We start from the raw sequence: 26,719 nt of genomic DNA on the forward strand, positions 1-26,719 counted from the left end.
CCTCCCTCCCTCCATACCTTCCTCCCTCTCTCCCTTCCCCCCTCTCTCCCTCTTCTATCTCACACATACACACAAATGTTAATAAGCAAGTAAATGGGGTTTCTAAAAATTAAGGAAATGATGTAATCCTAAACCATGAATACTTTCTTTATTGGGACTTCTACTGCTACAGTAAACACCATAATCAAAAGCAACTTGTGGAGGAAAGGGTTTATTTAATCTGACAACCTGTGGTCTACCCTCCAGGGAAGTCAAGACAGGATCGCATGGTAGAAACTCAGAAGCAGGTACTGGAGAAAAAGCCATGGAGGACTGCTTGCTTGCTAGCTTGTTCCTTATGACTTGCTCAGCTTGTTTTGTGAATAGCACCTAGGTAGGTGCCTCATTAGTGAGCTGGACCCTCCTACACTGATCACTAAGTAAGAAAATTTCCCAAAGGATTGCCTACAGGCAACATGACGGTGTGTTCTCTCAACTGATGTCCCTTCTTTCAAAGATTCTGGCGTGAGTTTAGTTGACATAAAACTAGCCAGCACAAATACTAAAAGCTCCTTCAGGCCACGTCTTCCAGCTATCCTTTGTTATTGATTTAAACTGAGTCCTAAGTTCATAAAGGAACAATTCCCAACATATAAAAGAAACAAAGGTGTGTGTGTGTGTATAATTGGTAGCACATTTGTCTAGCAAAGAGAGTCCCTGGTTTGGCCCTGAAAAGTCATAAAATAAAATGAATGAATTTATCTCACTTCCCTGCTTCCTGTTATCAGAGCAGGATGAGTGAGTAGAAGGCAATTATTTGTCTATGCTGGCTTGATTTGGTTTATTTTCTCCACCCCGACACCTTCCCACCACCTTGTCTGCAGGTGCTTCTGGCAACTTTATGTAAATGTGCACAATCCTTCAACCCCTTCTAAGGCTGCTCTTAGTGTTAGGAGTAGAGCTACAAGATGTGCCGTAGAGACTAATCTGTTCCTTTTCACACTGATTTGCATTTTCTAAGAGAAATTTATGTCTTAGTTATGGCTTTTACTGCTGTGAACAGACACCATGACCAAAGCAAGTCTTATAAAGGATAACATTTAATTGGGGCTGGCTTACAGGCTCAGATTTTCAGCCCTTTATCATCAAGGCATGAAGATGGCAGCATCCATACAGGCATAGTGCAGGAGGAGCTGAGAGTTCTACATCCTCATCTGAAGGCTGCTAGCATAATACTGACTTCCAGGAAGCTAGGATGAGGGTCTTAAAGCCCATGCCCACAGTGTCACACCTATTCCAACAAGGCCACACCTACTCTAACAGGGCCACACCTTCTAATAGTGCCATTTTTGGGCTGAGCATATACAAACCATCACAATCACTCTCTTGTACAAGAACTTCCCCCTCCAAAATCCTCTACCTAGTAGGGTATGGTCCCAACCTAGCTGCAGCTCCTTCCAGTGGGCTCAACTCACCCTCACCCTGTGCTAGGAAGCTGGCATCTCCCTCCCTCTGGCATGTTGCCTATTCTAGGTTCCTATAATTTAGTCTTCCATGTTCCTGTCTCTATCCTGACTCCAGGACAGGGGCCAGGCTTATGCTACATTCCTCTATCCCCAATACAGTCTAGGGTGTATTAGTCACTTTTCTGTTTCTGTGATTAAATGTAACAAAAAGGAAGAGTTAGTTTGGCCTCACAACTTCAGTGGGTCAGAGGCCATCATGATAGCAATGGTATGGCAACAGATAGCAGGCAGGGTGCCTGTAGCCATAAGATGAGACTCATATCTATAACCTCAAGTATGAAGAAGAAAGTGCAAACTGGAAGTTTGCACCCAAAGCCCACCTCCAGTGACATCTTCCTTCAACAAGAACATACCTTCAACATCTCCTCGAGAAGCACCAGAAACTGGGGACCAAGTGTTTATAGACATGAGCCTGTAGGGAACATTTTCATGCCAACCACCACAGCTACCATGGGGCACCACAACCAACAATGTAAACGAAAAAACAAAACAACCTCAGAGATTCCTGAGAGTGCAATGTCAACAATAAACCTGCAGTAAGATATACTTATGGGGTTGAGGTGCTGTTACTCACCCCCTGACCCAACTCTACCTCCTGAGCAGACATTTGCCTATTGTTTCGGTCCACACACCATGTCTGGATAGTTCCTTTTAATGATAAATACCTCTTATGCTTGCAGAGTATTTGCTAGGGTTAGTCCATTAGTCAATCAATAACCTCGTAATTTTTTTTTTTTGCAATATACTCCATTAGGCGGTATCATAGAGAATCAGGAATATTGTCCTTCTCACAGAAAGTTCCTGAAATAATTGCCCTGATATAAAGTCTGTATGCAAAGCCGGTGGGTGTGCACATATCCACTAAGAGCCCTCCCTACCCAGATGGTGGACCTCTGTGTACTTTGGAGTTTAAATAAGCAAGCTGAGGGACTGGGAGATTGGGAGAGACTGTATATTTGAAATTTTGTTAAATTTGTAGTTCGAGGCTAAGGAAGTAAAAAGACACACTTTGAAATCAGTGCATTGGCTAGAAATATAGCTCAGGTACCTTCTTGGGCTTAAAAGTGCCACCAGCCAGGGAGGAGGGCCAGGCTAGCTCAGAGATCTTCCATGCAGGATCTCTTGCCGGATATTTAAGCAGGCCTGGTACCTAGGATGCACTCTACCGCTGTCCTTGGTATTTCCAAAGGGAATGGATACACATGAGTATCAGAAGCCAGGCCTCTAGAGAGATACAAAGTTCCCAGACACCAGGAAGCAAGGGATACATTTCATTTACATCCAGTTTTCCTTCAAACAAAATCTTGACACAGCTGTGAGTCTACTCAAGCTTCATAGGTCCCCGGAAGAGTGGTATCCCAAGCGCCCTTCTCTTTCAGAAGTCAGAGGATGCTAGGGTGTCATATGTAATATGGGGCACATGTGACTGTGTGTGAAAGATGACTCAGATTCATGTGAAAGCTCAGGTCTGAGAATGTATGACACTGTCCACACCCAATGTGCGACTGAGGGCATGTAAATGAGGGTTTACATGTGAGAGCATATGTGTGGGAATGTATGTGTGTACGTGGTCACATGTGTGTGATTAAGGGTATATATGTGGGATTACTCATGTGAGCTCACGGGCATGGGGACGTATGAGTGTGTGGACGCAAACATGCCATTGGGAGTATAAGAGCATGTATGTGTAAGATCATCTATGTGGGAGTTCATGATTGTGTATGAGCATACGTGTGTACAGGATGGCACATATATGTAAGAGTATATGTACATAGACTTTAATGAGAGCACTAAGAGCCCCTCCTACATGTTTGTAGTCATGAAAGGCTGATCCTGTCACCTCTACATGCCTGAGTACTCATCAACAGACTTTTAAAAAGCTACTTCACACTGCCTTGCTTTCATCTTATGTTTTCAAGGAGAAAGATTTGCCTTAACACTGCTTCCTCTATCCAACTCTACCTCAGAGGATCAAGCATATTTCCAAGGCCTTCCTTCTGAGGAAGCTTCACTAGCCACAAGAGGAAGAGGAGACCACAAGTTATGCTCAGTGGCCGGAATCCTCTGTCCTCAGGTAATCTCCATCTTTATATTATGTGAAAAGCACCATGTCTTTGCAGGGAGATGAATAGTGTCTCTTAGTTACTGTTACCGTGACCCATGTTACCAGGCAGTTTGGGTGGGGGCAGAATGTAGCCCCGTTTGCTCTGTCCTCCTCATTTATATGTCAAGATCTATAACTGTTCACGGGTAGAGGTTGAGGTGTCAGGGGACAGACACAGGAATCAAGGAGACAAGAAAGCCAGAGAGCACCGAGTGGCCATTGATTACTGATGTCATCATGAGAATCAGGAGGTCTGATTTCTGTTAAGAGGCACATTTCTGGAGACAGCTAGGGAAAGACTGAAAGTGTTCCAACTGCCAGGTCCAAGATCTGCCAAAGGAAGCCTGGATTCCTCTGCTGCACTATGTCTGGGTGTGACTGTCACCCGTCTTGGTGATCAGAGAACCGGCCTTAGAATGACAGGAAACACAGTGAGTACTGCCCTACTTTGACATTGCAAACATGATCTGAGAGAGCTCCCTCACACTGCATTTCCGTTCGACAGAGTTTTTGTGCTCTCCTCTTGGATTCGTGCACGTTGCTTTTAGAACAGAAGTGTGTTCACGCAGCTGAGAATCTCGACAAGTAGGCTCTGCCATGAGATGATTGGGGCTCTGTCCTGTTCAGGGGAAGTCCTGGTAGCTGGGGCTCCACATGGTTCAGAGGAAGTCCTGTGTTGGCACCTGAGTTTTTCCCCTGAAATGTCTGTGCCATTGCAGGCCCGGTGGCTTGAGTGGGGGTCACTGCAGGATGGAAGGAAAGGTGAGGGGGTCACAGGCCAGGACTTAGCTGTCTTTTATTTCTCCTAGTCCGTGCCTGGTTCTGCTTGCTGCCCTTGAGCATCTTGGGTCTGAGCACTCCTGAGAAGAAGCTTCTGAATTTCAGCCAGGGTGTGGGTATGGGCAGTTATGTAGCTTCTTGTCAGAGAGGAAATTTGACTGTTTAGTGCCAGTTTGAAACAGCTTAAAATAAACTCTCCATTTAAAAAAACTTTAACCTTACCTGTCCCTTTGCCTTCAGGTGTCTCTGCTACCTGCTGTTCTAAGCCTTTCTGCAAGCCACCAGAGTGACAGAGTGACTCAGCTTCTTGTTCGTGCCCTCTCCTCCTGCAGGCTGAGGACTCTGCCTGTTACTGGGGTCCATAATTTTTGCAGCATTCAAAAATGTTAACCCTTTTCCTCTACTGAGAGGACCATTTAAAAGGAACCATGTCTTCTTAGTTTATTGTTTCTCTGATTAGAAAAGAGTGTGCTAACGGTATTGTAATCTTTTTATTAGTGGGCTGCATTTGTGTTTGTGTATTGAGGGTGTGTGTGTGTGTGTGTGTGTGTGTGTGTGTGTGTGTGTGTGTTTCAGTCCATCATGTGGACATGAGCTTTCCATTTTCATGACTGGAAGAGATTAGAAGTTTACACAGTTCTGTCTGGGACACTGCTGACATTTCCACCCTCTGAGAAGAAGAGGGAAGGACAGGATGGGAAGAAATCAGGCCTGAGATGGTGGAGGCATCTGGTTAGACATAGGTGGGCAATGGGGCACTGGCCAGTCACCAAAGGTGTCACATATAATGGAGGTAAGGGAGTAGCCACATGATGTCCACAAACAGAGACATCACCTGCTTCGCCTCTTCCTTTCTTTCTGTTTCTCTTTTCATCTGTTTTTCCTCCTGCCCACTCCCTGTCTTCCATGAGACTATGTGGAACAGGTACTGTGTGGTAAGCTTGTGTAAAACCTGGAATCTCATGAAATTCTGTCATGGGACTTCACAGTGAGCACAGAGTAACATGGCAGAGATGGAGGGACAGGATGGCATCTAATCCTGTGTCAGAGCAGAAATCTAGCCAGCTCTCCCCGGCACTGCCAGCGTGCCTTGATGTTTGGCCCATTCATCCTTAGTGCGATGTCATCTTTATTATCCAAAGCATCATAACTATTTATACAAGTCCTGCTGTTTGCATGGAACCATGGGAGATCTTGTGTGCCTATGAAATTATATTCTCATAACAATTCAACAAGACACCTTTCTCAAGATACTTTCTGAGAAAGCTCTCACTTTCCTCTGGTATGTGTGTGTGTGTCTGTTATGCTGTGATGTGTGTGTGTGATATGTGTGATGTGTGTGTTTGTGATATGATGTGTGCATGTGATATATGCATGTAGTATGATGTGTGTGTTATGATGTGATTTTTGAATCATGTGTGTGTGTGAGTCATGTGTGTGTGTGAGTGCTGTGTGTGAGTGCTGTGTGCGACGTGTGTGTATGATATGATGTTTGTGTATTATGTGTGTACAGTGTATGTGTGATTTGTCATGTGAAGTATGTGATGCTATGTGTAGTGTGTGTGTGGTGTGTGATGTGTGTGTGTGATGTGTATGTGTGATATGTGCATGTGATGTGATATGTGTGTGATGTGTGTAATTTGATGCATGTGATGTGTGTAGAGTGTGTGATATGTTGTGGTGTGTATGTAGCGTGTGTGTGTGTGTCCTAGTGTGTATGAGTGGTCTCCTGTGTGTGCAGACCTGTTGATGTCAGGTGTACTCCTTGACCATCTGAACCTTATATTTTGGGTCAGGGTCTCTCCCTAAACCTAGAATTTGCCCATTCAGCTAGTCTAGCAGATCAGGCTTGCCCTGGGGGTTCCCTGTCTTTATTTCCTGCCCTAGGATCGCAGGAGAGCTGCCATGCTCACTCAGCTTTCACCGCGGTGCTGGGTCTCCACACCTGTGGAACACGTGCTTTAACCACTGAGCCTTCTGTCCAGCCCCCTCCCTCTGATTTGGTTGACGTTTGTTTCCTGGGCTCTGTACCATTCAATGTAGGTTACTGTCAGTGTACTTAGCTGCCGTACATTTAAGATGTACATGTACTCATAGGAATTATTCCTGATTTCTTTCTTATCCTAAATACTGATTATTTATTATCTGGCAGAGCATAAGAAATCATTAAGTACTTTTTTCTTTCTTTTTCTTTTTCTTTCTTTCTTTCTTTTTTTTTGCATAAGGTGAAGTCAGGATTCGAACCCAGGCTTTTGTGATCACAAAGCTCGTGCCTCCCACTGCATGCCACATTGTTCTCTAATGACAGCTTTGCCCCATAGGTATTCCCTCTCTCCCTTATAAACAAAAGATCAGCTTTGGTTCATTCTCCCCTCCTGTCCCATCTATGTTTGGACCTTGTTAACAACTGTCCTCTCTCTGGGAAGCATAACCAAACCATTAAGCATGAATACATCTTTTGTAAATAAAAGCCTTTGGAGAAATTTCTCAGTGCCTGTGAGTGCAGTCACGGCACAAAGTTAAGCATCAAAAAAAAAATTTCCCGAAGATTCTGGTTAAAAATATTTACTATGTTACGCACAAAGACTTGGGATCCCATCTGTTCCACAGGGATATTGTTTTAGTGGAATCATTTGAAACCAGATCAGCATGTCATTGTTTCCATCGACTGCACACAGAAGTACCTCACTTACACCGAAGCCAGTGTGCAAAGGATGTTCACTACACACTGTGAGGTCATCCACACAGAGCTACAGAAGGCAGCAAAGATAAGCCATGGTAGAAACCTGCTCCTTCCTAGCCTGGTGAGTGGTTGAATTTCCTGGAAAACTGTCCAAGCACTCAGACTCTGGACCCTACGGTGTATACAGTAGGTGGGACTGATATTGGTAGGCCAATGCAATGGGCCTTTCTCCAAGGCCTTTGTCCATTTCCTTCACAGAATGGTAGAGGGACATCCTGTCTGTAGTCTATCTTTTCGTTTAGAAATAATAACTTAGGCATACGCAAAGTATGGAATCATAAGTCTCTGTGTTCTCCTGTATAAAGCAAGACTGACAGAGTTACTGTGGAGATGAAAGATCTCACTGCTTCTGACTTCCAATCCAAAATTAATCTGGAATATCAAGATCAGGATATAGTCATGGTTATCACTCTCCAGAAAACATTTTATAAGTGTTATGTTTATTTTTAAATATTGTTAAGAGAGAGTGTGGCTTTATGAATGACACTGTCTGTTTATGAACACAAAAGTGCAGATTTGCTCAGCGTGTTATTTGGCAGCAGCTATGGTGTTAGAATCTAAAGCATTCCAGGCTGTGGCGACGACTCTGCAGCTTAAGCATTTGCACATAAGCGAGAGGCCTGGAGTTCAGAAATCCAAAACCCACTTAATTGCCAAGTTGTCATATAACCCAAACACATCCACAGGTCCAGTCTTGGCAAGCAGAGACTGAGAGTCCCCAGGACAGACTAGCTAATAAACTACTCTTAACAACAAAGCCCTGTACCTAATAGAGGAATTCTGCCTCAAAAATAAAGAGGAAGAATGATATATGATTAATTCCAATGTCAACCATGGGCCTCCACACACATATACATGCATGTGTAATCATACATACACATACATACAAACACCTATACCAATGTGCATATATACCACAAATACCTACACATAAAAAATGAAAAACTTAGATTACCACTCACAATAGCTGAGCTATAGAGTCCTTTCTCAAAACTTGACTATACTTAAAGCACTGTCAAACTCTGCTCATAAATTATGTCTTAATAAAATGTTACAAGTTGACCAAGGTAGGAAGCAAATATTTATTCTGTTTAAGAACAAGTTGAAAATTAACCATTTATGCTAATGATCGAGAACTTGACATTTCACAGAGATTTTTAGTGAGGCTAGAGCCAAATCCAGAATTCACAAGAAAGAGAAATGGTTTATAAAAAACAGATTTCTAAATCCCAAGGTGATCGATATTAACACTAGACCTTGGCGAACTCCTAAAGATTTATTTAATGAGAAAGTTAAAGTGTATTTCTAGAAATGGAACAGGAAGATTTCCCCAAGCGGTTCAATTTAGGCTAAGTTTCTGAGAGTTGAATTATTTTTTTATGTCTCAGTTCACAATTATTTTGTATAATAAAAAAGCTACATTAGAAACAAGCAACAACAAAAAGAACAAGTATCAAGAAACTGCCATCTGCTAGAAATTTACTTCAGGGGTGAGTTACTCCCCACCCTCCAGCCAAGTGGATGAGTGGTGTAGAGATGGTGCCTGAGGTGGCAGAGAAACTGTCCACTAAAGGTCACAGAGGGGCTAAGAGAATCCAAATGGCCAAGGGTTTCCTCTCACAATTATTTGTCAAATGGCATGTGTGCTCTTCTCCTTTAGTTCTATAGAAGAAATAAAACGAATAGACCCTCCTGCTCTAGAAGACTCAGTTATAATTTTTGCCATGAAATATCACGAACAGCATCATAATATAAAGACATTTAATTAGAGGCATTTAATATCAGTGTAGCTCATGAGTGATTTCTGCATTCAGCGTGTTTCAAACGGCTGAGTGATTATAAAACGTGGACGCTTGCTCACCACGAAATATCAATGGGCCTCTGCAGCTGCAAGAGTCCTTAAATCTGGCTTGCACGTGTAGCTTAATGAATTCCTGGAACAAGACACAGCCAAACAAGCTTCAGCAAAGATAAATGCAAAACCAGAGAAAAGAGTTAACCAAGTACGGAGGTAACTCATGCTAGTGGAGCTAAAAGCCTCAGACTGAGCTTTAAAGAAACGAAGGCTGCTTTCTGGCTATAGCACAGAAAGCAGCCCATACAATGCCAGGGCAGCAGAATCGAGCTGGCTCTGGCGGCCTGGGCATCGGGTAGCCAGTTCAAAGGGCATGAGTAGGAGAGCTGGCCCCGCCCTCTACCCAGGCAAAGCAGTAGAGCTAGCCCTGGTGGTGTGTGTGCTGGACAGCTGGTGGGCTGATCAACTCAGTTTCCAGGGATCTGAGTCGGTGCATCCCAAGATCCACTCCATCTATGAATTGTTGGAGCAGGTGAAGGGGCAGATTCTACCGCAGATTCAAAGCTGCAGGATCTCCACGGCTCAGAGCAACAACAGGGTACTGGGTTGAGGAGCCAGTATTAAAAGTATAGCAGAAACCAGAGGCTTCGAACCACACCAATGACTCGTTGCAATGAATGTTAGCAAGTAAAGACATTTGTGTGTGTGACACCGTGGGGCATATTGCAACTTCAATGGAGAGACGTCGTTTGGTTTTTTGTTGCTGTTGTTGTTTGTTGGGGGGGGGCATTGTAAGGACAGAGGGTAGATATGAAGGGACGGGAGATGAGTGGGATTGGGGTGCTTGATAGGAAATCCACAAAGAATCAATAAAAGGTTTTTTAAAAAAAACGGGTAGAGCAAAAACGTTGTATTGTTTTGTTTGTTTGTTTGTTTGTTTTATACTGGAGGATGTGTGAGGTTAGGAACGACCTGTCCCAGGCACAAGAAACAGGGAGGCCTAAGGGAGAACAAACTTCTCTTTACTGTCGGCCCCTACAGCAACTCTCATCTCCCACAGGATCTACTTTCTCCAGCCTTATGGACTGTTAAGCACTGGAGAACACCAAAGGCCATTGTCAACAGGAAGTATCAGAAAAGAGGCCACAGGAAAATCTCCTTAGATTTCCCTCTTATTTCTCTTTTCTTCTTCCTCTTTTTAAAAACTACTTGTTATTATTGTTTTTATGTGTGCATGCAGGGTGTGTGTCTATATGTATGTGTATGTGTGTGCAAATATGGTGTGTGTATATGTGTGTGTGCCTGTGTGTGTGTGAATGCATAGTGTGTGTGTGTGTGTATGTGTGTGTGTATCCATGGTGTATGTGTGCATGTGTGTGTGCATGCATGGTATGTATAAATATATATATGTGTTTGCCTGTGTGCATGCATGTGTGTGTGCATGCATAGTGTGTGTGTATGTGTGAATCTGTAATTATTTAAAAATGGCCTCTGGTCAGGCTACTATCTAAGCTGTGGTGGCTCTGCCTAGCTTAGCCACCATGTTTCTCGGCTGGCCGCAGCTAAAAACGGCCAACCAGAAACACTAGCCCTGCCACCCATGAGATGCCAGCGTGGGAGATGGCTATGCCAATCCATCCGCAAGGCTGGGCATTGCCCAGACCATACCACCATCCATTCGGGCCCAGTAAGAAAATGACACTCTAATGCTTAAAGATTAATCAAAGCATATATATTTATATGTTTGGTAACGCTCAATAACAATATGCCCATACGAAGAGAGTTGTCTCCCAATTAGGTAACCTAAATAAAAGTTGTTACCCGAGACTGCTCCCCATACCTGCATGGCTCTCCATTGCTCCTGCATCTCTGCTTTCCCCAGCTCCTCCTCTTCCTTTTCCACTTCCTCTCCTTACTCCTCCCACCTTAGCTCCTCCTACATAATCTATGGTGTGTGTGTGTGTGTGTGTGCATGTGTGTATGCATGCATGGTATGTGTATATATGTGGTTTTGCCTATGTGCATGCACATGTGTGTGCATGCATAGTGAATGTGTATGTATCTATGGTTTGTATGTGTGCATCCATGGTATGTGTGTGCATGTGTGGTGTGTGTATATGTGTGTGTGCCTGTGTGCATGCATGCATACATGTGTGTGTTCATGTGTGTGTGTGTGTGTGTGTGTGTGTGTGTGTGTAGGAGGTGCAAGTGCAGGCTGTAGGTCACTTGAGTGTTACTTCTCTCTTTCCATCTTTTTATAGTTTCTGAGGCTTGACTTTGGCTTGCCAGACTTTCAGGACAAGTGTTCCTACTTTCTGAGGTATATCACTGCCTGTCTCCCTCTTTTAAAAGCATGTCTTGTCAGAGATTTGGTACATATGGAGACTGAAAGGCAATCTTAGTAGTCATTCTCCACCTTGATTACTGAGACAAGTCAGTAAGAAAATGCCACACTAGGCATGGCTTAAGCATCTGGGACCTCAAAGTCCACCCCCTTGTGACACACTTCCTCCCACAAGGCCATACCTACTCCAGTCTCCTAATAGTGACACTCCTTATGGGGCTATGGAGCAGGGGGGCCATTTTTATTCAAATGGCCACATTGACTGAGACACCTCCAAATTATTCCTTTCTCCTACATTATGATAGCCTTCAAAACTTTTTAATTCTGCATCTAAAGACTCATCTATCCTCAGATGGAATGTAGTTAGAGAAAAACTGCATATTGCAGTAGACTTTTTCTTACCATTATTTATGGAGCAGCAAAACTTGGTCGCTATATGCAATGTACATAACACAGGGTAACACAAGCAGTCTAGACATGGTATAAGTATATGGGAGGATTCTTGTAATTTGTGTGTTTTAGCAACTGTCCCACTTCTGTGACAAAAAAAATACCTGCAAAAGTCAATATAAAGAGAGAAGTGTTTCCTGAGTTGTCCACACTGAAGGGGTCAGTCACAGTGGCAGGAGCTTGAGGAGGCGGGGTGGTGTCTGCAGGCAGGAAGCAGAGTCCAGAAAGCTTGCATTCAGCTTGATTATCCTTATCCAGTGCTGCCCACAGTAGGTCTACTCACTTTAATTTACCCACTCTAGACAATTCTGCACAGTCATGTCCAGAGGCTGCCTTTCTAGGAGATTCTAGCCTCAAACTGACAAGTGGGACTAACCAGCACAATGTGCCAACACATCTCCATTTTATTTGATGAGTTTGGGCTTTGTGTATCTGCAGGGCGTCTTGGAACTGGTCCCTCACGAGCACTCATGAGCCAATGTGTGTTTCTCCTTCATCAGAAACACACACACACACAAAAACAAGTTCTGAGGAATTCAGAAACTGATACCCAGAAAGGAAGATATGAAAAAAATGACACCAGTTTTAAGAAGCACATCTCAGCTCAGTTAACATTGTGAAGTTCACCCTCTCAGTCCTCACCAGAGGTGAGAACACTCCCCCCTCCATATACATTATGTATCTCTGCTATTATTTCCTTAGAGTACAGCCCTACAGGGAATTTCACTGCCATAAATTCTATACATCTTTTGAGCTTCCCCCTTCCAGATAACTCCTACAGAACTGTCCTTTAGAAAACCAATTATTTTACATTTGCACCAGAGAAACTTGAGAGTGACCGTTTCCCAACACATTTGCTTACTGGGAGCGTCATATTTAACTTGTTAATTTGAAAAGTGGAAATCATTTCATAGCTATTTAAATTCACATCGCTTTAACATTCCCCTTGAATTTTTGCTCCCTTGTCATTCCCCAGAGGTTTAGCCCTCAGGAGAAGCTCTCTGAATATTCCTTCCCTGGGTCTCCTGTTTCACTTCTACTGAAGGAGTAGCATAGCCTGACACTTCCCCAAAGGGAAATGTCACTACTGCACGGTGAGGAAGAAACAAGAGGAAATAATGATAGAAAATTAAACAGCATAAAAACACTTGTAAAACTAAGGACTGGGCTGAGGAACTTAGGGATACTGAAGAACCCCCAAAATCCTTCAAATTCTGCATCCTCTCTCATCTGGATCCCTTCCCATAGCCTTCTACAAAGCACACTGCATGCCTTCTTTTCAAAGATGAATAACAAGTTTTAAATGTCATGCCATGCCATGCTTTCGAATTTCCAAATTCTTCCAAATCTATCCTTGTTTTTTTTTTTTTTTTTTTTTTCTGGGTCAAAACTGGAGCAATACATCACAGTTGGCTACATCTGTAAGAAAAATAGAATTCTATATAATTACGAGGAAATCTCAGACAAAAAGCTCAAGGAAATCCCCAGAGTCTGCATTTGTAAAAGAAAAGTCATAAGCCAATGTCAGGATGTATTAATTGTAAAATAGGACAGATCTACAGTTGAATTATATGGACAGAGCAAACCACTGGTTTTATAAGGACATCACTTCAGGACTGGTGGATGATGGCTATTGGGAATGTGCAGGATGGAGAGATCGTTGAGTGAGACTATTGCTGATGGGTTGATTGAAGCTGACATTGACTGGTTGACTTCGATAAGGGCAGTTACTGAAATGAATTTTCATAGATCATTTGACGAGAGTCTGAAAGTGGTTTAGGTGAATCTTTGTCCAAGGCTTTGGAACAATCGCGAAAGACGTCTTTACTTTTCACAAATTCAAAAGACAGAGAGGCATCACTATTATTTGTTTGCCTTGTCTTTGAGAAACATGTTTTTCCACTAGTTATAAATATGTCAGTAAAAATAGATAAACTAGATCCAGCTGACTTGCTTGTATTAAAGGTCTGGTATTTTGGGACTAGTTCCTTCTGGGTATTTGATGATAATAATGTTTACATTAATGACTTTTCATATCTTCCTATCATCCCTTGGCAACAAACTTTACCAAATCATGTGATGGTTGTTTGGTCAAAAAGTAGAAGATGAAGCTATACAGATAATTGCTCATTTAATGTAGCAATATGAATTAGTTACTAAGAATATACATTCAGGTAAACATAACATATAGTAATTAACAATTTTTGATTAGTCTGTACGATCACATGTGATGTAACATTAGCTAGCACACTGTGCTGGCTGGCTTCTTTGTTGTTGTTACTTCTTTTTGTCAACTTGACACAGACTGGTGTTATTTGGAAGGAGAGAACTGCAACTGAAAACTTTCTCCATCATGTTGGCCTGTAGGCAAGTCTGAAGACATTTTCTTGATTTGTGATTGATGTAGGAGGGCTCAGCTCACTGCGGATGGTGCCACCACTGGGCTGGCAGTGTTGATTGTAGAAGAAAGCAGGCTGAGCAAGCCATGGAAAGTTAAGACAGTAAGCAGGGTTTCTCCATGACTTCAGCATCCACTCCTGCTCTGACATCTCTTCAGGATGGACTATAAGCTGAAATAAACCTCTTTTTTCTCAAGTTGCTTTTGCACTGTGTTTTGTACCAATGACAGAAACTTAACCACAAAGCAACATCATTAAACTTACCCATGAGGGTTCTGCCTGATAACTTCATTCTGTCCAATTCCCAATATCATTGCATCAGCAGTAAAGTTTTATGCTTGTTAGGGAGGTAAGAATTCAAATGATAACAATATTTCTAGTCATCGAGGAACAAAATGTTTTGTTTCCACCTTGCTTTTAAGAGGAGAAAAGGAAAGAGCAGAAGAACGGAACTTGGAAGGAAATGTTCTAATGAAGAGAAGGAAGAAAACGTGTGTTAAAGAAGTACAGAGAGAAAAATTGCATGAATATGTAGGCAGGTGATTTACAGGCTGTGACAAATCAGGTGTACGCACAAATGCTGATTGATTTTTATGTGAGTATGGGGACAACAGGCTTTGGGTCGGGAGCATCTCATTCTGAAGCTGACCACTTGCTTCATGGTCCTACAACTAGCAACGAAGAAAGCAAGACACGGATGCAGTGATGGCTTTCCTTAAATATACAGCGTCTATCTGTCCCCTATGCTCTGTGTCTCCATCTCTGTCTCTGCTTCCTCTTTCTCCCTCTTGCTTCATGTCCTCATTAATTGACCCTGAAACCAGTAGCCTTTTGAAAATTCAGATCTTAGCCAGGTGTTGGTGGTGCAAGCATTTGATCCCAGCACTTGGTTAGTCAAGGCAGGTGGATCTCTGAGTTCCAGGCCAGCGGACCAAGCTCCAGGACAGCCAGGGCTACACAAAGAAACCCTCTCTCAGGGGAAAATAAAAAAGAACAAACAAAATATCCAGATTTGTTCCTCTCACTCTCTTCTGAAGGGACATGGGGCACTCTTCCCAATTCCTGCATTCAGAGTTTGCTTTAGCCTTCCAAGTTCCTGTGTCTCTATTTCTTACAGCTGCATAACTCTGCATGCTGCCTACCTACAACACTCACCTCCCACCTGACCACCTGCTGCCCACCCTTCCTTCAGGGTGAGATATTGCTCCACAGAACAAGATTCCCAGCTGCCCAATCTGGCTTAAATGTTCCTACTGTCATCTCTACTTTCTGTTGTTTTTCCTTGTATTTTCACAACTCTGTGTGTGTGTGTGTGTGTGTGTGTGTGTGTGTGTGTGTTCAGTCTTCATCTCCAAACTGTGCGCTTGCAAATGCAGAAGATGTACTGTCAAGCCTGTACCTTAGCAGTATGCAGGGCATATGGTAAGCACCCAAGACCTAAGGAACAGGTTAATTGATAAGTTGGATGAATACATGCCTGGGATGTTAAGAAGAGACAGTAAGTTTATAGGAAGAGCAAATCCCTGATTAGCCTGGGAAAAGTTTCCTAAATAATATGTGTCAGTCAGCTTAGCTCAGGCTCAGTACCCTCAATCTGGAAAAATGGCTCAGTCAGTACAGTACTCTCTACATCAACATAAGAAGTGAGTTCAGTCCCGATACACACATAAAAAGCCAAGCATGGGAACCTGAGTTGGTAATCCCAGATCTAGTCAGGCAGAAATGGGAGATGCCCTAAGGCTTGTCAGTTACCTCAAGGTACAGATAAGCTCTGTATAAAAACAAAAAACAAAAAACAAAAAAGCAAAACCAAAGTGACCATATCATCTGAGACCCCCCTCTACCCTGACTCATATCAGTGCACAAAACATAGATTTTCCATAGAATAACTACTGATCTGCCAGGCCTAAATTTAGTAGAAAATTCCACCCTAGACCTCAGGACCTAGTTTGGGTTCTGTCCCCTTGAGACACATCCTGACAGCTTCCTTTGGGATTCCAGCCTGGGAGGCTAAAATCTCATACCAAAAGACAACCAACAATGTAACAGATACCCAGGTCCCATCACAAAGTCACAAACAATGTGATCAACCAAGATAATATGCCTTCCCCCAAACCACCAGTTCCACAGCAGGGAGCCCCAAGGAGAGCAACTGGGATCAAATTCAACCTACAGAGCTCAAAGGAACAATGTTAAGCATGCTTAACAGGTTCAGATGGAATAAAGAGGAAAGTGACAAATGCCTGGATGGCCGGAATGATCATGAAGAAAATGTGAACAAGATTATCAAGTCCAAGAGAACATGAACAGATGGGCAAATGAAGTCATGAAGACAATGAGCGACATGAAGATGAAAATCAGCAGAGATAGAAGAACTGAAGAAACTCAACTGGAATGAGACCAAAAAAAAAAAAAGAAAGAAAGAAAAGAAAAACTTGATAGGCCTAATAAAAACCACCTTGAGAAACTTCCTTAATAAAATACAGAAGACAGAATATCAATGATGAAGACATGATAGAGGAACTAGATCATTCAGTCAAGGGAAATGATAGGTATTTTAAAGGACATGAATGGCATTTGGAATAACATTGGGAAGCCATGAAAAGAGAGTCTATAAACTAAGAATAGATAAAGAAATATAACAAAGGCAGAAAGATCAAGAATAGTCATAGTGTCAAAAAAAAAAAAAAAAGAAAAGAAAAGAAAAAAGAGAATATGGCCGGAGTTACCTCTACAACTGATTCCAAGTTACTCCAGAACCATGATGTGGCAGTTTTACTGAGAATTCCCTCTGCCTCTAGGCTCAAATTTTTGAGTTCTTGTTCTTCGATGGTGGCACTATTTGGATATCTTTAGGAAATGCAGCTGGAGAAAATACATTCCCTTGGAGGCTGGCTTTAAGGTTTAAAGTCACACACCATTCTCAGTTTGTTCTCTGCTTCCTGCTTTTGTTTTAAGATGTGAGCTTGCAGCATCCTGGTCCGGCCATCCTGCCTGCTGCCATATTTTCGGCTGTGATTGTGATGGACTTTTATCCCTCTGGAACCATAAGCTCAAACATACCCTTCCCTCTGTAAGTTGCCTTGGTCATGGTGTTTAATTGCAGCAACAGAAAAATAAATACTATACATAACCATGAAAACACTATGGTCTGGCAAAAAACAGATCCATAGTTCAGTAGAATAAAATGAAAGATCTGGATATAAATCCATTCAACTATAACTACTAGAATTTTTAAAGAAATGATCAAAATATACATTGGAAAAACAATATTATCTTCATCAAACAGTTCATGGTAGCTTAGATGTTAATCTGCAGAGGAATGAATTGGGGTCTCTATCCAACACAACCCAAAATGGATCCGAGAGCTCAATATAAGTCCCAATAACATAAAATTGCTAGAAGAAAAGTAAGGAGTATGCTTTGGTATGTAGGAATAGGTGAAGATTTCCTGAATAGATTTCAGTAGACCAAGAAATCAGACTACAAGACCGCTAATGGACAAATGAAATCTAATGAAACTAAGAGGCTTTTGTCTAGCAGCCCATAGAATGGGCAAAAAAACTTTGCCAGTTCTACATCCAACAAAGGGTTAGTAACAAGAACATGCAAAGAATTAAAAAAAACCCAAACGCCAAGAAGAAAATCTAATTAAGAGGTGACCTACAGCTATGAGAAGGTTCTCAAAAGAAGAAATACAAATGGCTAAGAAGAATGTTAAAATACATTCAATATCCTTAGCCACCAAGGAAATACAGGTTAATACCATGTTGAGATTCTGTTTTACCCCAGTCACAATGGCCACCATTAAGTCACAATGGCCACCATTGAGACTACTGCTATCGGCAATTGCTGACATGAGTATGAAGAAGGGAAGCACCTTGGCTCTGTTGGTGAAAATGTGGACTAGCACCTTTGGAAATTAGTCTGGAGGTTTATTTTAAAAAGAAGAAAGCAAAGCAAAAAATAAAAACAAAAAGCAAAACCAAAAAAACCCTTTAAAATGATCATATGACCCAGTCCTCATCCCTAGGTGTGTAATCAATGGAATCAGTACCTTACGACTAGAATGCCTGTCCAGCCATGTTCACTGATGTTCTTCTCACAATGGCAAGGGAATGGAAGCAGCTTATATGCCCATCAAATGACGACTGCATATTGAAGATGGGATATGTACACACGAATACTGTGATTCAGCTTTGAAGAAACATAAAATTATGAATTTTCAGGCAAATGGATGGAACTGGAAAACTTATTCTGAATGAGGTCACACAGTACAAACACTGTGTACTTTCTTTCACAGGGAGATCCTAGCTTCATCTCTGTAATTTGGAGTGTCTGTCCTGCAGTAGCCCTGGAATCCAGGAACCTTGGGGTATCTGTCATGATGTAGCCCTGGAAGCCAGGAACCAAGAGCCGAGACTAGGAGGGAGATGGCTTTAAATGAGAAGATAGAACACAGGCAAAAGCATGTAAGGAGAATACTGTGGGTGGTGATGTTTGTTCAGAAGGAAGGTATAGGAGATTGGAAAGATGAGGGAAAGATTAACAGAGATAAAGGGAATGTAAATAATCCATAGACAAAGCAACATATGTGTCTTGTGTGATAATACTTTTACTATCATACAAGGATAACCCACTCCCCTTTGAGTGGATTCAAGAGTCCCTCCTTGGGAAATGGGGGTGAGAAACCAATGCCTAGTACTAAGCCTGGCTTATACCCTGAGTCTAGGGAGGTGGTAGGTCCTTATGGGAAGTATACTTCTGATAGTCAGCTAATATGATTTAACACCAGCCTACCTTCTACATACCTATTATTATCCCTGTAGACAAAAATAGCCCACAGATTTAATCAGAGAAGCCTGTTCTTAAATTGAATGGTGGTGATACTAGAGACTCCTGGCTGCCAACACGTAGAAAATTAGCGATGGTTGTGGGCCTCACCCTAAACAAACTTCTCCAAGACTCAGAGGAGATGATGGAACAGTGGTCAGGAAGTATGTGAGAGCCAGAAGAGAAGGTGAGGGGCCAGGAGATTGAGTTCTGTAGAATTCTATATAGATATTGCCATTAACTCAAAACAACTGTAGCTAACTGCACTGGGCCCAGTCAAAAACAGCTCAGTCAGCAAATAATCAAAGAGGAGAGGAGTGCCCATGGGGCCCCCTCTCTTACCTCTCAACTATTGGCAAGTTGTAGAGTCTGTCTTTAGTTGTGTGCCCACTGATTATCCCATCAGGCTCCAAAGGCAGCTCCAAACACATGGCCATGCAGATGGCCCTGGTTGATTTAGTTCAAGACAAAGTAAATAGATAATGAACTTGAACAACAAGTTGATGGGAAGGAAAAAGTGTAAAGTGGAAGCAGGGTTGGTAGGGGGACAAGGTTTAGAGTAGTTGGTATGTATGGCAAACAAAATTTTAAAGGCAAACAAACACAGATATCCCTAGGTAGATGGCTATTGAAGATTGATACCTAAGGTTAACATACGGCCTCTATAGGCATGTGTATATACACACATGCATCTGAACGTATATTATGTATATACACACACATGCACACACACACACACACACACACACACACTGTGATGGTTTGTATATTCTTGGCCCAGGGAGTGGAACTATTAGGAGGTGTGGTCTTGTTAGAGTAGGTGTGTCACTGTGGGTGTGGGCTTTAAGACCCTCATCCTAGCTGCCTGGGGAGTCAGTCTTCTCCTAGCAGCCTTCAGATGAAGATGTAGAACTCTCAGCTCCTCCTGCACGATGCCTGCCTGGATGCTGCCATGTTCCCGCCTTGATGATAATGGACTGAACCTCTGAGCCTGTAAGCCAGCCCCAATTAAATATTGTCCTTATAAGAGTTGCCTTGTTCATGGTGTTTGTTCACAGCAGTAAAACCATAACACACACACACACACACACACACACACAGAGAGAGAGAGAGAGAGAGAGAGAGAGAGAGAGAGAGAGAGAGAGAGAGACAGACAGACAGACAGACAGACAGACTCAACAGACTCAGACTCTCTTTCAGAATCACAGTAGTGGACAGTCTTATTTCTAGCTCACCTTCCTTGCATGGCCCTTTCTACCCCCACTGTAGTCGTAAGTCTCCCACTATTTCTGGGGAAGAGGAAGGAGAAGGGGAGCATGGTGGAGCCTGCTGTTGTCAGGAAATGGCTTTGAGAAGCTTATGGAAGAATCAACATTTAGAGATAAATCCTTATCTACAAAATAGAACATAGATGTCTAATACTTTTGATGCATAAACTAAAGGTTTTCATGCTTGCATATCTTAATAAGGCCTGTGAGATATACAGGAAAAAAAAGTGAGAATTCTAATTTTCTTCTTGAGGAAAGAGGGCTCCCCCAGAGCTAACTCAGAAGAACTCAAAGATTAAAGAATTCATTGCTGAGGACCCAGACATTAAGAGTCCCTTCATGATGTCTGATTTCCTTTCGGCCCACATCCAGTCTTGAACCATGGCAGTGCGATATGACCTCCACCAATTTCCTTTTTCATGATTGGGAGTCCCCTTATTGCTGAAATGTGTCCTTCCTATGGAAGAGAGCTGAGTGTGAGCACAGAAGATGCAGCCTTCTGTTTCCACAGTCATCTCTATTTAATACCTCCTACACACCATTAATATCTCATTTGCACAAAGAAAATGGGAAGTTTCTGCTGGGTGGGTTAGATAGCCACTCGGATTCCTGCCTCTGTCTCCTTCTGGTAGAACAGGACACTGATAAGAATTCCACTCAGGCCCCCTGTGTAAACCTCACTCTCATCTTCTTATAAAGAAAAATGTTCAGAAATCCTGGAGAATTAAGAAGCCAACGGGACTTCAGCATTTATTAAATAGTTCAGTTTATATCTGCTGTCTTGAGAATACTTCTTACAGTTTTTTAGGCATAATCTGAACTTGTCTTTGGGAAACAAAGGAGGAAGAGGCTGTGACTGAGGTCTGGATGAAGTGTAGCAAAGATGCAGCCTGGGCACACAGCAACAAGCTAAGGAGCCCCTTGAAGTATATCTGTGGGTAGCGAGTATGGAAAATGAGATATTTTTTTCCTAGCAAATGAGGCTCTGCTCATATAACCTTCATACATATTTAACTGCAGTTGACTTCAATTGACCCAGCTACCTACGACCCCATTTAACATCTCTCCATTGTGCCAAAAGTGAGATCAGAGTTGAATCAAAAAGTAAGCAAGAATAAGTGTCTGAGGAGGTATCATGGTGTAACAGCCATTCTGCAAGCAATGAACTCCATGGCTACGATCGCCAAGGGAAATCTTGGAGTTGTGGGGTGCCTATCAATCTTTTGGCTAGTCATGAGCTGCACAGTTGATTGCTTATAAAACACTCAGCTGTTCCAAAATATCTACAGAAAGAGGGTCAAACATCTCTTTATTAAATTCTTGCCTTCCAGCTTTATCTCGATGTGATATTTACTACCAGAGAAACGAGTTGCATCTTCTAGGTGTACATACAGGAGGACAGCTATTCCTGTTTGAGAACAGCAACATTCACCAGGAAATGGGCTTACCAGCCATCAGAGGACATCAGGGTCGCCAGCCATTCTCAAGTCAGCCAGTGAGGAAGAGAAGAGAGAATCAAAGTGAACAGCTATCCAATTCTAAATGTGTGGAGTAAGGGTATTCATTTGCCAAACTCCTTGGTATGACTTAGCTAAAGGATGAAGAAAGAAGGGGGAAAAAACTACTTTGGAGGTAAAGGAAGTGAATGAAACAGTAGAGCTGGATACCAGGACAAGCAGTGTGCCAGCTTTTAGTAGTCAGGTAGAGCTGGATACCAGGTTAAGTTGTGTACCAGCCTTTAGTAGTCAGGTAGAGCTGGATACCAGGATAAGTGGTGTGTCAGCCTTTAGTGGTCAGCTCAACTCAGGCTTGCTAGCATTCCCAATAGTGTTGTGCATCCGTGCAACACTCTGGACTACGGCATTTCACCTGCTCCCTCTGTGCCTGTTCCTTGATTCTGTAGGTTAAGTTTACAAGTGAGAGTGTTCTTTTCAACTCCAGATGTTTTAATCAATATGCTTCCCACTTCATTTACATAAACCCACTCAGACACATTATATCGCTTGCGGTAATGTTAACATGATTTAGAATGTTATCCCAAATATCTGGTCTTTTTTTCTCTAAAACCGCTGAATGTAGCTATCTTCTTTTTCATTGATCCTCTGCAGGTATGCATCCACAGCACCTATGGAGGTCAGAGGACAACTTGTAGGAATTGGTTCTCTCCTTTTATCCTGTGGTTCTAGACAATCAAACTCAGACTTGGTGGCAAACACCTTTAACCACCGAACCATTTTGGCATACCCTAGAGCTATCCTTTGAAAAGGAACTTTCACAAATAGATTACACCTTTTGTTCCTTCTCTATATTGTTGTGGTAGAGGGTACTAAGGGAGCTCTAGAGTTCTCCTTTTCTGCTGGCAGAAATGCCCAGTGACTCCTTCCTGGGGTAGAAGCTTGGCTTGTGACTGATTTCCAAATAAAAACTATGGTACAGCGCATAGTGACACCACCTTTGTGACTATGTTCCTAATGTTATAGTTTTCCATCCCCACTTCTCCTGACTTCTCCCTCTGTTTCTGGGTGATAAAGTAAACGTCTACAAAGCAAAGAATAGAGTGAGCCCTCTGAGCCATGGCCAGTAAATAACTAAAGCCTTCGGACAACAGGAGAAGCATAACTGTGCCAAGAGCCAGGGGAGATTGCAAGCAGACTCTCTGGAGGTGAGCTTCCTCTGAGCCCTCAGTTTTTCCTATAACCTTGGTTAGAGCATCACAAGAAGCCTTGGAGCACGTAATGTTCTCAGATGTCTGACCCACAGACTATGAGATAATGAACATGCACCACATTAAGCTGCAAATTTGCAGTAATCATTGTTATACATAAATAGATAATGAACATAACATGAAACTATTAGATTATAACAATCACTACTCAGCATAATTACAAAGGTGTCCTATCAATGGTTTGGTTTATATTTGAGAATTTTTTTTTAATAGTCTTGAGCTAGTCAGCTTGGCTTGCTGCCAAAGCTATGGTAATTAATAATCTACAATGACATTAACATAATCCAACCCCCTGGGAAAGTTCAGTTCTCAGAAAGAATTCTAAGATTAGTAGACAATATCAGAGGTTGAACACATTGAAATGTTAAATTTAGAAAGATAACACAGAAAACCTATGAACTGGAACAATGCAACAGGTTTGGGATAAGTTGGTACAGGACCTTGGAGTGGGAAGTTAATTATGATTTAAAGGTGGATAAATGCTTCTGGGTTGTATGCATCAGCACCATCCTCTTACTCAGTCTAAATATGGACTTGTATAGAAATATGGTGAGTGCGTAGGCAAGGGCCATTTGGCATAGCAACTATCTTCTGAATTACCATTCACTGATTTGGCAGCTTTAATCAACGTTAACAACCTAAGCAGACAACATCCCACTGGGCCACTGGGCTTCATAAACTGTGAGAAATGGACCCCAGTAACACTCACAGTTAGAGCATATTCATTTTCTCTTCCCTATCTGTGAGAACAGACACGTGTCCTCGTGAGTTGAGTGAACCGAATCGTTTTCTCTATGCCAGGAGAGTGCAAACACAGACAAATCTACCGTAGCTGTGTTTTCCAAACTTGGCATTCATGCCTTCTAGATGCAAAGGACAGTGAGCCATGTTTAACTGGAATAGGGGTGACAGTACCGACAGAAGTGGAGGTTTTCGTGACTATGCCTGAATATTGGGAACTGACACCCAGTAGATCTTCTGGTATATCTCTGAGAGTGCTGGGAATGTGGGTGACAGCCCCCAAGACATCAGTATGACAAAAGTAGCTTGGTCTGTCTCTCAGACAGCCATGCATTGATGAAACAGCCTGGCATTTTCAACTCCCTGAGAATGAAACTCTACAGGACTGGAGGTGAGGAGCTCACCCGCTTGCATTCCTCCATGACAGTGGAATCATGCTTATCAGGAAGGGCTGAAATGTCTCCTGAGAAAAGAACTACCTACACTTCCATAGGAGATTTAACGCTTGAACTTGCCCTGGCCAGTAGACACAGGTTCAGAGCAGAACACACAACTAGGAAAACTGGCTTTATCTCACATCTAACGTCACAGGAAGAAATTTCCTGCCACATATCTTACAGAGTCACTTTTATGGATTTGGGGTTCTATTTAACTGATACCTGATTAGCAGCCGCCACTCGCTTTTGTCTTTGTAAAAAAAAAAAAAAAAAAAGCTCATTTGTGTCTCAGATTCATATTAACCCAGTCAGTCCATATCTAATTAGATTCTGTTTTGTTTCTCCACATGAATTACCGACAGGCATAACCCACCGATCCATCTCATCTGGAACATTATCGTTCACTCCATCTGACAGTGAAAACATGGAAATTGTAGGCGATTAATACGGTGATGCAGAAACCTAGAGGATGATTTCATCAAAATCATGGCTTGTTCATTGCTTCTCTGGTTAATTTCAGGCTCAGTAACAGGTTCGCGGCTTGCTCTGCTGATTCTGAGCAGAGCCTCGAAGGCTGCCAGAGCCTCGAAGGCTGCCAGAACTGTCATGCTCTCTGGTGTCTGTGACAGAAACAGATCACAGAAGTGCTTATTTGAGTGATCTAGTTGATCCAGATGTACTGTCTGGCCCAGTTGGCTTCCACTCTCCTTCTGTCCTCTGCAGAAGAAATAAAGATAGGTCCTTGATCTGAGGCTTCTCCTCTGATTACTTTTCTGGTTGTTCTCTTGTCCCACTGAGTACTCTTATGAATTACCAGAAGTGAATTGCTCAAAACGATTTATGGTTGGCAGTTCATTGGAGGCTTGTATCTGGGAACACAAGTTGTAAATTCTGTCCTTCTTGCCTGCAATTGGCTGTAACTTTTCGTTTTAATGGTGTAATTACTTTAGAGCAATTTCCAGGAATATTGTAGAATGAAGTTGCTTCATCTAACGCACCTGCTTTACTGTTCTTATAACCAGCTCTGGCCAAGACTTATGAGGTATTCTTGTCCCCTCAAAAGCCACTTCCCTCCCTGTGTGCCACCCTAGGACCTACTATGAAAGCCTCTCTGCTTGGGATCAGTATAAAACCTCCTGGTTCTGCCTGCCAGATGCATATCTCTTAGATATCATCTTTGCTTTCCCTTATCCATTTCCTCCTTTATTTCTCACCCAAGATCTACAGACAGAGCTGCCCTGAGACCCTTTAACTGAATCCCATGGCCCCTTTATATCAGTCAGGCTTTTGTCATCATAATAAAACCCCAGAAGTATCCAACTTTAAGAGAGTAGACTTATTTAGCACACAGTTTGGGAAGGTCAAGGGCATGAGTGGATCACATGGGTCACATGAGTTGTATGGGTTACATGGGTCATACTGGTTGCATGGGCTGTAAGGTTTGCATGGGTTGTATAGGTCTCCTGGGTTGCATAGGTTGTATGGGTCCAATTGGTTCGTAGACTAAGTGGGTTGCATGGTTTGGACGGGTCATGTGGGTTGTGTGGGTTGCATGGGTTATATGGGTCCCATGGGTTGCACGGGTTATGTGGACTGCATGGTTTGCACGAGTCTCATGGGTTGCATGGTTTGCATGGGTCTGGGTCCTGTGGGTCTCACATCACAATACCACTCAAGAAGAAGACAGCAGTAAAAGTGGCCAGAGTACATATCCTGTAAGCAAGTTTACCCAAACATGTTGTGTAGCTCAACAACTATTAGCTTTTATCCACTGGTGACTCCAAGAAGTTGTCCCTAACAGATGACAGACAGTATGGTTTAATTAGAGGAGCCACCCGCTAGGGATCACGATCCTTGGACACTCATGGCAGTGATTGTGGGGATAACCTCTAAATGCTATGCACATGTAAACTTGGCCACCTCCAGTTCGACTGTAGTTAAGAGTGTCCTACTCTCTTGCGTGTCCTCTAAGCCACTGCAGATTTTTATTTTCACTTTCTGGTCGAAGAAATCATAACTCACTTCTGAAATATTTTAGTGTAATTTATGGTTGTACCACCCTAATCTTACCTAAAATATTTTATTTTAAATTTCCATTTCTTTTTAAAATTTCCTTACATTTGTTTATCATTTAGTGTATATCAATATGCAAAACCTATAGGGATACAATGCAATCCACAAGAGCCTTGGAGCTTCAAGCAGGGCCTCAAGTGGCAGACGTGACAGGGGTCCCCTTGTAGGTGTCCATGTGTAAGAATAGGGCACTGAGAAGCTGACTTGGAAAGAGGTGGATAGTGTTAGACAATGCTGACATTCATTGAAGGCGTTCCATTGGGTCTTTGTGCTGTTGGGTCGACATCTGTACATCTTTTCTCTTGGAATATTCAAAGGATTTCTTCTCTGGAGGGTTAGGCTCAGATACTAGCCTTCTGGGAGCTCGTTGTGGGAAGGTGGCTGAGGCAGACAGCATTCCCTTTATAAATCTTCAATCTCGTCTTATTTTTAATGACAGTATAGTCATTTGATGGAGGTTGGCAAGCTTGCAGCAGAGGTCCCTGGAATAATCACAGCCCACCCTCTGCTTACAATCTGGGT

This window comes from Grammomys surdaster, unplaced genomic scaffold (genome assembly GCF_004785775.1).
Source record: "Grammomys surdaster isolate TR1022 unplaced genomic scaffold, NIH_TR_1.0 132, whole genome shotgun sequence".
NCBI lineage: Eukaryota > Metazoa > Chordata > Mammalia > Rodentia > Muridae > Grammomys > Grammomys surdaster.